Source organism: Drosophila sechellia, unplaced genomic scaffold (assembly GCF_004382195.2).
Source record: "Drosophila sechellia strain sech25 unplaced genomic scaffold, ASM438219v1 U_222, whole genome shotgun sequence".
Taxonomy (NCBI): Eukaryota; Metazoa; Arthropoda; class Insecta; order Diptera; family Drosophilidae; genus Drosophila; species Drosophila sechellia.
The window spans coordinates 1-13,740 of NW_022611163.1; the positions used below are offsets into that span (position 1 = coordinate 1).

Below are 13,740 nucleotides of genomic sequence, written 5' to 3' on the forward strand. Positions count from 1 at the left end.
CCGCTCAGAAGGCTCACTGGAAAATATCCGACGCCGCCCAAGTTCGCGTCCTGGATGCTCTCCACCGTCAATCCGAACCCCATCTCCTCAACACACCCAGGAACATTGATGAGAGCTTCGGGAATCTCACCAGGCAGATGCAAAACGCTGCGGAATTCGCAAGCCCACCGACCAAGACTGCGAGAACACCTAGCAGGGACCTCCACCTCTGGTCCCGGAAATTGCGGCACTCGTGACTGAGAAGAGGCGTCTCAAGGAGAGTTTGGTTCTTGACGCGCAATCCAAAGACAAAACAGCGCTCAATCACGCCACAAAGGTTGAAGGACAAGATCTCAGCTACGCCAGGACTCCTTCCTCAGATTCCTCGAGGAACTCTCCCCGGGACCCAGACACAATCTGTGGAACGTCACCGCCACATTAAACGACCAGCCAAAAAGGTTTCCGCAGTGCGCAACAGATGGATCCTGGTGCCTTTCGGATGCTGAAAGAGCAGAAGCTTTCGCCGAACACTTTACAACGCCTTCTCTCCGTTCGACTGCTGCACTGCCGAAGAACATGCTGAAACAGCCCGGTTTTCCATAGCCCAAGCTCTCCGTCCCCCGTTGGAACCAGTCGACCCTGAGGAAGTTGCGCAGGGATTGCTCTACTGAAGAACACAAATCTCCAGGCCTGGATCGTATAGATGCGGCGGCCCTAAAAATGCTCCATCCCGCTGCACACAAATGCTGGCCAGCATTTACAACAGCTGCTTCCGGCTAGGGTACTTCCCGGAAGAGTGGAAAAGAGCAGAGGTTATTGTCCTCCTCAAGCCTGGTAAGCTGAAGCCAATCTCGCCTCCTATCGTCCGATTAGTTTGCTGGCAATCCTCTCCAAAATACTCGAAAGAGTATTTTTGCGCAGAGTATTGCAGTACTGGATGAGGCTGGTTTGATCCCCGATCACCAGTTTGGCTTCAGGCGCTCCCACGGAACACCAGAGCAATGCCACCGCTAGTCGAACGGATCCTCGAGGCATTCGAGCAAAAGAAATACTGCTGCGCTGTAATGCTCGACGTGAAGCAGGCATTCGACAGAGTTTGGCATCCTGGACTCCTCCATAAACTCAAATCCTACCTCCCAAGCCCCATTTTACCCTCCTCAAATCCTACACTGAGGGAAGGCATTCCAAGTCAGATGCGGAAGTGCAATAAGCCTACCCAGACTGATCAGAGCTGGAGTTCCGCAAGGCAGTGTGCTCGGCCAATACTGTACACCCTTTACACCGAGACCTTCCATAATCCCTCCAGGAACCTAACTATAGCGACTTATGCAGATGACACGGCTTTCCTCGCCTCCTCATCCGACCACGAGAAGCCTCCGAAACAATCCAAAGGCAAATGGACGCGCTACATCCCTGGCTCAGCAGGTGGAACATCGTAGTGAACGCGGAAAAATCTACCCAAACAACATTTGCACTAAGGAGAGGAGACTGCCCCCGGTCACGCTAAACGGAGTCATCATTCCCAACGCACCCGCACCCAAGTACCTAGGACTTACCCTGGACCGCAGGCTCACTTGGCGTCCCCACATCGTCAGCAAACGCATACAGGCCGATGCGCGTCTGAGGCAGATGCATTGGCTTATTGGGAGAGGGTCCAAGCTAAGGCAGAACCACAAAATCCTGGTGTACAAGGCAATTCTCAAGCCCATCTGGACCTACGGGATACAGCTTGGGGCACGGCAACCCACACGAATCGCCTGCGTATACCGGGGTTCCAAGAATAGGTGCTTGAGAATTGCCTGTAATGCGCATCCCTACCACGAGAATGTCGCCATACATAGGGAACTTGGAATCCCACAAGTCGCTGATGAAATCTCCAGGCTCAGCGAGAGATACCTGAAAAGGCTCGAAAACCACCCTAACCACCTCGCCACCAACCTGTTAGACAATAGCCAAACAAGCAGACGTCTCATGAGGAGACACCCTCTCGATCTTCCACAACAATAGACAACACATATAAAACCCGCCACAAATACATGTACAATAGTATCCCTTAAGCTAATGTTCCCCGCAAAACATTTAATTATTGTCCACTAGGACAGATTTTAAATAAATAAACGCACGCTAAAAGAAAAAAAAAAAAAAACTAAATTGATGACGAGGTGTTTGGCAACTTGATACAATTCTTTAAAGTCTATATATCAAAAATTTATGATAAGGGACAATATCATAGCGTCACTAAATTGATGACGAGGTGTTTGGCAACTTGACACAATTCATTAAAGTCTGTATATTAATTATATAGGGACAATATCATATGCGTCACTAAATTGATGACGAGGTGATAGGGACAATATCATATGCGTCACTAAATTGATGACGAGGTGTTTGGCAACTTGATACAATTCTTTAAAGTCTTTATATCAAAATTATATGATAAGGACAATTCATATGCGTCACTAAATTGATGACGAGGTGTTGGCAACTTGACACAATCATTAAAGTCTTTATATTAATTATATGATAGGGACAATATCATATGCGTCACTAAATTGATGACGAGGTGTTTGGCAACTGATACAATTCTTTAAAGTCTTTATATCAAAAATTATATGATAAGGACAATATCATATGCGTCACTAAATTGATGACGAGGTGTTTGGCAACTTGACACAATTCATTTAAAGTCTTATATTAATTATATGATAGGGACAATATCATATGCGTCACTAAATTGATGACGAGGTTTTGGCAACTTGACACAATCCATTAAAGTCTTTATATTAATTATATGATAGGACAATATCATATGCGTCACTAAATTGATGACGAGGTGTTTGGCAACTTGATTCAATTCTTTAAAGTCTTTATATCAAAAATTATATGATAAGGACAATATCATATGCGTCACTAAATTGATGACGAGGTGTTTGGCAACTTGACACAATTCATTAAAGTCTGTATATTAATTATATGATAGGGACAAATATCATATGCGTCACTAAATTGATGACGAGGTGTTTGGCAACTTGATACAATTCTTTAAAGTCTTTATATCAAAAATTATATGATAGGGACAATATCATATGCGTCACTAAATTGATGACGAGGTGTTTGGCAACTTGACACAATTCATTAAAGTCTTTATATTAATTATATGATAGGACAATATCATATGCGTCACTAAATTGATGACGAGGTGTTTGGCAACTTGACACAATCCATTAAAGTCTTTATATTAATTATATGATAGGGACAATATCATATGCGTCACTAAATTGATGACGAGGTGTTTGGCTACAGGAAAAAATCATTTATTTATCGAATCATCAAGCAAGGATAAGCTTCAGTGGATCGCAGTATGGCAGCTGCTCAACCACTTACAACACCTTGCCTGTTACAAAAGTCGTTTACAATTGATTCTAGCTTTGTCATTGTATTAAATAATGCTTTTATATGTAACTAGCGCGGCATCAGGTGATCGAAGATCCTCCAATTTACTATGTTACAAATTACATTGGCATCACATCCATTGTCGTTTATAAAATAAATTATAAACTTTAAATGGTTTAGAAGCCATACAATGCAAATTGCCCCTTATTTATCATTGCAGTCCAGCACGGATACGACCTTAGAGGCGTTCAGGCATAATCCAACGGACGTAGCGTCATACCACTGTTCGCTCGAACAAGTATTGTGCCATTGGTCCGTACCTGCGGTTCCTCTCGTACTACGCAGGAATGCTGTCGCAACAACGTTTTGTCATTAGTAGGGTAAAACTAACCTGTCTCACGACGGTCTAAACCCAGCTCACGTTCCCTTGCATGGGTGAACAATCCAACGCTTGGTGAATTTTGCTTCACAATGATAGGAAGAGCCGACATCGAAGGATCAAAAAGCGACGTCGCTATGAACGCTTGGCCGCCACAAGCCAGTTATCCCTATGGTAACTTTTCTGACACCTCTTGTTAAAAACTCTTTAAACCAAAAGGATCGATAGGCCGAGCTTTTGCTGTCCCTGTGTGTACTGAACACCGAGATCAAGTCAGCATTTGCCCTTTTGCTCTATGTGTGGTTTCTGTCCGCACTGAGCTGGCCTTGGGACACCTCCGTTATTATTTGAGAGATGTACCGCCCCAGTCAAACTCCCTACCTGGCAATGTCCTTGAATTGGATCATACCTGAGTAATTGGAGTTATACCAAATTTTCAAATCAAAAATACATAATGCATCGTTTTATTAAAGAATTTGTTTGCGATTATATAACAAACTCGTGATACTTTGATCAAGAAGCTTGCATCAAAACCCAATACCATAAGATATAATAAATATATCCGTATAATGGCTAGGAAATGATACACGTTCCATTTAATCAAGTAAGTAAGGAAACAATAAGAGTAGTGGTATTTCATTGACGATACCAACCGAGGTCTAATATCTCCCACTTATTCTACACCTCTTATGTCTCCTTACACTGCCAGATTAGAGTCAAGCTCAAAAGGGTCTTCTTTCCCCGCTAATTATTCCAAGCCCGTTCCCTTGGCTGTGGTTTCGCTAGATAGTAGATAGGGACAGTAGAATCTCGTTAATCCATTCATGCGCGTCACTAATTAGATGACGAGGCATTTGGCTACCTTAAGAGAGTCATAGTTACTCCCGCCGTTGACCCGCGCTTACTTGAATTTCTTCACTTTGACATTCAGAGCACTGGGCAGAAATCACATTGTGTCAACACCCGCTAGGGCCATCACAATGCTTTGTTTTAATTAGACAGTCGGATTCCCCAAGTCCGTGCCAGTTCTGAATTGATTGTTAATTGATAATCGTTATAATTGATAAGAACTAATTGGTTTAACCCAAATAGTATTCTTAAAAATTTTAGCAAGAAAGTTCCACAATTGGCTACGTAACTAAACTATCCGGGGAACAAGTAACTAACATAAATGCTAGAAACTCTATTTACCCAGAACGAGCACATAAACCATGTTATTGTTTCCCAATCAAGCCCGACTATCTCAATCTTCAGAGCCAATCCTTATCCCGAAGTTACGGATCTAATTTGCCGACTTCCCTTACCTACATTATTCTATCGACTAGAGACTCTTCACCTTGGAGACCAGCTGCGGATATTGGTACGGCCTGTTGAGAAGTTTGCGTGTCCCCACCATAAATTTTCAAGGTCCGAGGAGAAAATATCGACACAACAGTATATGTCATGCTCTTCTAGCCCATCTACCATATCTCTCTGCGAAAGACTTCCATGGTAGTACGGCTATAAAACAGAAAAGAAAACTCTTCCGATATCTCTCGACGGCTTCTTTATGGTCGTTCCTGTTGCCAGGATGAGCACGAGGCCCATATTTAATAACAAACGGATACTCAACAGGTTACGGAATTGGAACCGTATTCCCTTTCGTTCAAAATTATTCAAGTGTATTATATTCGCTTGTTTATATAGTTAGGCATTTTTGTTTTACTTGAAAATTTTCGGCTTTCGCCTTGAACTTAGGACCGGACTAACTCGTGATCAACCACTGTTCACACGAAACCCTTCTCCACTTCAGTCCTCCAAGGTCTCATTCGATTATTTGCTACTACCACCAAGATCTGTACCAATGGCAGCTCCATGCAGGCTTACGCCAAACACTTCTACGCATACCATTGTACCTTCCTACTCACTAAAGTTTCAAATTTATATCACAATAATATAAATCATCTACTTTAGCGGTAATGTATAGGTATACAACTTAAGCGCCATCCATTTTAAGGGCTAGTTGCTTCGGCAGGTGAGTTTTACACACTCCTTAGCGGATTTCGACTTCCATGATCACCGTCCTGCTGTTTTAAGCAACCAACGCCTTTCATGGTATCTGCATGAGTTGTTAATTTGGCACCGTAACATTACGTTTGGTTCATCCACAGCGCCAGTTCTGCTTACCAAAAGTGGCCCACTGGGCACATTATATCAAACCTTGAACTTCATATCAAGAAAGTTAAGGTTCTTACCCATTTAAAGTTTGAGAATAGGTTAAGATCGTTTTCGACCCTAAGGCCTCTAATATTCGCTTTACCAGATAAGATTATTTTATATAATATTAAAAGCACACTATCCTGAGAAACTTCGGAAGGAACCAGCTACTAGATGGTTCGATTGGTCTTTCGCCCCTATACTCAATTCTACAATCGATTTGCACGTCAAACTGTTTTCGGTCTTCCATCAGGGTTTCCCCTGACTTCAACCTGATCAAGTATAGTTCACCATCTTTCGGGTCACAGCATATATGCTCAAGGTACGTTCCAGTTAGAGGCATAAATAATATAAATATACATTATACATAACTATATAGAACGCCCCGGGATTGTGTTAATTAGCTATAAATAGCTAAAAAACTAATCCCATTATTAGTCAAGTTAATTACGCTATTAGGTTTACATCCCAATAACTTGCACATATGTTAGACTCCTTGGTCCGTGTTTCAAGACGGGTCCCGAAGGTATCCTGAATCTTTCGCATTGTTAATCATACAAGAGCATATAATAAACACAAAAATCAATGATAATTATGCCATTATATAATTCCGAAAATTAACGCTCTGTAATAATATAAATCTATCAGCACTTTATCAAATTAATAACATTTATTCTGTGTTAAAATGCAAGCAATTTAATTGGAATAAACTATAAGTTATATTTATGATAAATTTGGGATATGCTAATAGATTACAATGTCCTTATATGGAAAAAATGCACATTATTCTTAATAATATTATTTAAATATTACAATTTTAATGATGAATTTTCCATAACGGATATTCAGGTTCATCGGGCTTAACCTCTAAGCAGTTTCACGTACTGTTTAACTCTCTATTCAGAGTTCTTTTCAACTTTCCCTCACGGTACTTGTTTACTATCGGTCTCATGGTTATATTTAGTTTTAGATGGAGTTTACCACCCACTTAGTGCTGCACTATCAAGCAACACGACTCTTTGGAAACATCATCTAGCAATCATTAACGTTATACGGCCTGCACCCTCTATGGGTAAATGGCCTCATTTAAGAAGGACTTAAATCATTAATTTCTCATACTAGAATATTGACGCTCCATACACTGCATCTCAAATTGCCATATAGACAAAGTGACTTAGGCTGAACTGTTTTCTTTTCGCTCGCCCGCTACTAAGAAAATCCTTGTTAGTTCTTTTCCTCCCCTAATTAATATGCTTAAATTCAGGGGGTAGTCCCATATGATTGAGGTTGTATATATAACTATATTTTGCCATAAATTCTTTATATATAAATGATAAAACAATCAATTAAATTCGTTATAAATAGTTCCAATAGTTCTTGTAAGCAAAGTCATTTTTATCCATTTAACGAACCAACGAAGAATAATACAAAACCAAGATTTTTCTTTTTCCGAATCATTAATAAGAGACAATTCTAGATGAAAAATATTTCAATTTTTTATGCTAGACATTTCTCAGTATTATTGATTGAAAAAGAAAATATTTCTCTTCGTTTTCACATTCAAATGTGAGATAATGTTTTCATTTCTTTTTAATATTATGATAAAATCATTATTTAATCCAATAATATACCATATGCTTATAAAAAATTTATAAACAACTTAATTAGCATAGTCTTACAACCCTCAACCATATGTAGTCCAAGCAGCACTATAAAATTAATTAAAGTACATAACAGCATGGACTGCGATATGCGTTCAAAATGTCGATGTTCATGTGTCCTGCAGTTCACACGATGACGCACAGTTTGCTGCGTTCTTCATCGACCCATGAGCCGAGTGATCCACCGCTTAGAGTTTATAATTCAATTTTATATAATGTCAATATTGTTTTTATTGAAAGAAATTAAAAATACACCATTTTACTGGCATATATCAATTCCTTCAATAAATTTATTTTATACCTAAATAAATGTTGCGAAATGTCTTAGTTTCATATAAGCATTATGTATCATAATAATCTGGTTATGGTTTGCTATTTTGGGTGACACATACTGCAAAATTTATATAAACATTAACTGATGGATGACAGGTACAAACATTGTATATTTTAGGTTGTTGCATTAGCCAACGTATGCTCATAACATAGATGAACAATACATATTCGCAACGCGTGTATATTATGGTCCATATACACACACACTTATTTTGATTACCACACATTCAAAATTATTTTTATTTTAATTCGACTTCTACTTTCGAATTTTAGTTTAGTTTCTTCGATTTCCATTTTCGAGAATTTGTTTTTATAGGAAACGCCGTTGTTGTAGTAAGTACTGCCACAAATACGCACAGCAACATTAATAATGTTAAAGCTTTTATGAGGTTGCCAAGCCCCACATATAAATAAAAGCCATCTTCATTTTATTTGACTTAACTTTTGATTCCGTGAATCATTTGTAATATTTTTATTTTGGTAAATTGTATTTATTTGTATTATAACAAATATTTATTAACGATAAGGATATTATACAATAATGATCCTTCCGCAGGTTCACCTACGGAAACCTTGTTACGACTTTTACTTCCTCTAAATAATCAAGTTCGGTCAACTTTTGCGAAAACAACCGTAACACGCAAGGCGTCACAGTGATCACGTCCGGAGACCTCACTAAATAATTCAATCGGTAGTAGCGACGGGCGGTGTGTACAAAGGGCAGGGACGTAATCAATGCGAGTTAATGACTCACACTTACTGGGAATTCCAAGTTCATGTGAACAGTTTCAGTTCACAATCCCAAGCATGAAAGTGGTTCAGCGGTTTACCCCGGACCTCTCGGTCTAGGAAATACACGTTGATACTTTCATTGTAGCGCGCGTGCAGCCCAGGACATCTAAGGGCATCACAGACCTTTATTGCTCAATCTCATTATGCTAGACGCAATTTGTCCATTTAAGAAGCTAGTGTCCTTATAATGGGACAAACCAACAGGTACGGCTCCACTTACATAAACAATTCAAACACAATAAACATTTTACTGCCACCATGAATGAAGGCTACATAAGCTTCAGCACCATAATCCTGAAGATATCTATTTAATATATTGAGTCTCGTTCGTTATCGGAATTAACCAGACAAATCACTCCACGAACTAAGAACGGCCATGCACCACCACCCATAGATTCGAGAAAGAGCTATCAATCTGTCTTACACACTTATGTTCGGACCTGGTAAGTTTTCCCGTGTTGAGTCAAATTAAGCCGCAGGCTCCACTCCTGGTGGTGCCCTTCCGTCAATTCCTTTAAGTTTCAGCTTTGCAACCATACTTCCCCGGAGCCCAAAAGCTTTGGTTTCCCGGGAAGCGACTGAGAGAGCCATAAAAGTAGCTACACCCAATTGCTAGCTGGCATCGTTTATGGTTAGAACTAGGGCGTATCTGATCGCCTTCGAACCTCTAACTTTCGTTCTTGATTAATGAAAACATCTTTGGCAAATGCTTTCGCTTAAGTTAGTCTTACGACGGTCCAAGAATTTCACCTCTCGCGTCGTATACTAATGCCCCCAAACTGGCTTCATTAATCATTACCTCTTGATCTGAAAACCAATGAAAGCAGAACAGAGGTCTTATTTCATTATCCCATGCACAGAATATTCAGCATTTGAAGCCTGCTTTAAGCACTCTAATTTGTTCAAAGTAATAGTACCGGCCCACAATAACACTCGTTTAAGAGCACTAGTGCAGGTTTTAAATAGGAGGAACATATGAAAAAATACAAGTATTTAATCACATATAAGAACTCCACCGGTAATACGCTTACATACATAAAGGTATAGTACTAACCACAATTGTAAGTTGTACTACCCGTATGAAGCACAAGTTCAACTACGAACGTTTTAACCGCAACAACTTTAATATACGCTATTGAGCTGGAATTACCGCGGCTGCTGGCACCAGACTTGCCCTCCAATTGGTCCTTGTTAAAGGATTTAAAGTGTACTCATTCCAATTACAGGGCCTCGGATATGAGTCCTGTATTGTTATTTTTCGTCACTACCTCCCCGAGCTGGGAGTGGGGTAATTTACGCGCCTGCTGCCTTCCTTAGATGTGGTAGCCGTTTCTCAGGCTCCCTCTCCGGAATCGAACCCTGATTCCCCGTTACCCGTTGCAACCATGGTAGTCCTAGATACTACCATCAAAAGTTGATAGGGCAGACATTTGAAAGATCTGTCGTCGGTACAAGACCTACGATCTGCATGTTATCTAGAGTTCAACCAAATAACGATCTTGCGATCGCTTGGTTTTAGCCTAATAAAAGCACATGTCCCATAAGGTTCATGTTTTAATTGCATGTATTAGCTCTAGAATTACCACAGTTATCCAAGTAACTGTTAACGATCTAAGGAACCATAACTGATATAATGAGCCTTTTGCGGTTTCACTTTTAATTCGTGTTGTACTTAGACATGCATGGCTTAATCTTTGAGACAAGCATATAACTACTGGCAGGATCAACCAGAATAATGTTTTCCTTCATATTCCATTCATATTTTTTGAATCGAAATAAGCAATATAATAGATATATAGATTTTTCACTTTATATAATTCCATGATTTTTATTATATTGAATAAAATTCAATATTTCGCCTTGGGTAAAATTTTAAATATAAAATATAAGTAAAAAATCTATTCGATTACGGCCATTTTTATATAGCATCGAATCCATATTTTCATTTTTAATTTATACTTGTTTTACCAATATAACAAGAATTTCATATAATATTGTAATATATATGTTTCTATAATTTTATCTTTTATATATACATATTTCATTATAAAATATCATTTTATTTCCAACATACATAATTATTGTATCCACACATGTACAATTTTTGTTTAACCAATATAAATATTAAGTTAAATCATTTGCATTTGAAGATAAATTTAAAATTTATCTCTTTTCATATATCTCTCTGGTAATATATAACATAAAACCAAGCGCATATGATAATATTTCCACATTTAATATATAATTTTATATTTCTTTCATAAGAATCCATATTTGTATTATACCGTAACGATATAATATCCAACTATACGCAGTAATAAATTAATATTTGCCTGCCTCCAAAAATTAACGATAATATATGGAAACGATTTGTTATTCTATATATAATAGAAACTTGACTTTTGTTTCAACGATATTATCTAAAAAGCGTATATTCCTATTATCCGCGGAGCCAAGTCCCGTGTTCTATAGAACTGAGAAACAAATTTGTACGGATAATAATATACTTTATTTTATGTAACCAATATAAACATAATCCGAAATAAAATTTCGAATAATGCGGGAGGTCGGCAACCACTGCCCTACCTATAGTAGTTTTTTGAACCCGCTGTCCTCAAAGCGGGTATTTTCATTCCGTTGCCATCCAACATACGGTCTATTCTCTTATATATTAAGAGATTATAGGAAATTTCATTTTTTTTCCATTATTCATATATAATATGATTATTTTTTTTTTATACATATAATAAATATTAATTTTTATATGTTTATTATTTAATTTACTCATATAATTGCCAAATTCATATGAATACATAAGTTTTGAACAATATGAGAGGTCGGCAACCATGCCTACCTATAGTAGTTTTTGAACCCTCTGTCGTAATTCCGGTCGTTTACACTACCTATACCCTCTCACTATAATGGCTTTTCCTAATATACTAAGAGATATGGGAATATCTCAGCATTTTTTCCCATATACATATAATAATTAACCATTTTCATATGTATATTATTTAATTAATCATATAATTGCCAAAATCATATGAATACATAAGTTTTGAACAATATGAGAGGTCGGCAACCACTGCCTACCTATAGTAGTTTTTGACCCTCTGTCCGTAATTCCGGTCGTTTACACTACTATACCCTCTCACTATAATGGATTTTCTCTATAATACTAGAGAATGTGGGAATATTTCAGGCATTTTTTCCCTTTACATATAATATTAATCATTTTCATATGATATTATTTAATTTACTCATACAATTGCCAAAATCATATGAATACATAAGTTTTGAACAATATGAGAGGTCGGCAACCACTGCCTACCTATAGTAGTTTTGAACCCTCTGTCGTAATTCCGGTCGTTTACACTCTATACCCTCTCACTTAAATGGCTTTCTCTATAATACTAAGAGAATATGGGAATATCTCAGCATTTTTTCCCATATACATATAATAATTAACCATTTCATATGTATATTATTTAAATCATATAATTGCCAAAATCATATGAATACATAAGTTTTGAACAATATGAGAGGTCGGCAACCACTGCCTACCTATAGTAGTTTTTGAACCCTCTGTCGTAATTCCGGTCGTTTACACTACTATACCCTCTCACTATAATATCTCTATAATACTAGAGAATGTGGGAATATTTCAGCATTTTCCCTTATACAAAATAAAATCATTTTCATATGTTCAGTCGCGATCGAACACTCGCGAGTGCAGACGTGCCTGCGGATCGACAGCAATTGTTAGCAAATTGTTAGCAAATGTTCACAGTTGTAAGTCCCGTTACTTGTGCCCAGCCACTTCGCGTCGCGTGATTTGTCGCGCGTTTTGATTGGCCCAGCCAACGTACCTATCACTGCACAACACCATCCACACCCGAGTGTGCGTGTTATCAGCGCAAAAAACCCAGTGCTCGAAGCAGCGTATAATTGCAAAGCAGCAGCCACGTGCTGCCTGGCTCACCGGCTTACGGTGCCCAGCTTCCCCCCCCCCCCCCCTCCTCACTCCTTATCAACTTTGGAGAAGATGGACTGGCAGGCCCCCCGCGCACCCACAAGCTTGGAACAACACCACGCAAAAAGGCTCTGAGAACACGCAAGAGCAGCTCCAGCAGCGAGGAAGCACCTCGCATACAGAGCCGGGCGAGATAAAGCGAAAACCGGCAAAGAAAGCACAGGGAGAGGAGCTGGAAGATAGCCAAGCACTAGCGCAGCTCTGCGCAAGAAGCTCGCCAACAACGCCTTCCTTTACTCTCGACCGAAGAAGACGAGTACGACCAAAGAGCTCTGATGACGAACCCGGACCTAAAGACGATTCCAAGCCAAGACCCCCGAGAAACCAAAGCCCACCCGAAACCATCAAGCCACCTCCGATTTTTATCCCCGATGTGACCAACATCTCGGCACTCGTCAAGATGATCACGACTCTTGTAGGCCCGAAGAACAATTTTACCTACAAGACCGTGAATGGCAACAACGTACGTGTCATGATGCCGGACAAAGAGTCCTATACAGCTCTGCGTCTCCAACTTGTGGCCCAAAACAAGAGGCATCGGACTTTCCAGCCGAAAGATGAACGTGCATACAAGGTTGTCATCAAAGGACTCCACCACTCCACCGATCGTGAGGAAATCATTGAAGACCTTCGCAGACAAGGGCACGCTGTTAGAGATCTGCACAATCCCATTGGCAGAAGAACTAAAGAACCGCTGGGAATATTCTTCGCCAACCTGGAGCCTTCCAGCAACAACAAAGACGTCTACCAAGTCAAGCGGATCTGCAGGTCGGTAGTAACCATTGAACCGCCGCAGAAGTTCAACGACGTGCCTCAATGCTTCAGGTGCCAAGGATTCGGTCATACACAGCGTTACTGCTTCCTGGAATACCGATGTGTAAAGTGTGGAGGCCCTCACGAATCGAGGGCATGTGAGAAGAGGGAGGACGACAAAGCGTGCTGCTTCCACTGCCAGGCGGACCATCCTGCGTCTT

At 39.5% G+C, this 13,740-nt stretch overlaps 2 non-coding genes and 1 pseudogene across 2 annotated transcripts; all 3 read right to left on the reverse strand.

Moving 5' to 3' along the window:
• Nucleotides 1-3,300: 3,300 nt before the first annotated feature.
• Nucleotides 3,301-7,238, reverse strand: LOC116802804. The gene has a single exon (XR_004363147.1). It is a non-coding gene; the product is annotated as a large subunit ribosomal RNA (ribosomal RNA).
• A 387-nt stretch (nt 7,239-7,625) lies between these two features.
• On the reverse strand, nt 7,626-7,804 carry LOC116802802. The gene has a single exon (XR_004363146.1). It is a non-coding gene; the product is annotated as a 5.8S ribosomal RNA (ribosomal RNA).
• A 676-nt stretch (nt 7,805-8,480) lies between these two features.
• On the reverse strand, nt 8,481-10,467 carry LOC116802803 (annotated as a pseudogene).
• Nucleotides 10,468-13,740: the final 3,273 nt, after the last annotated feature.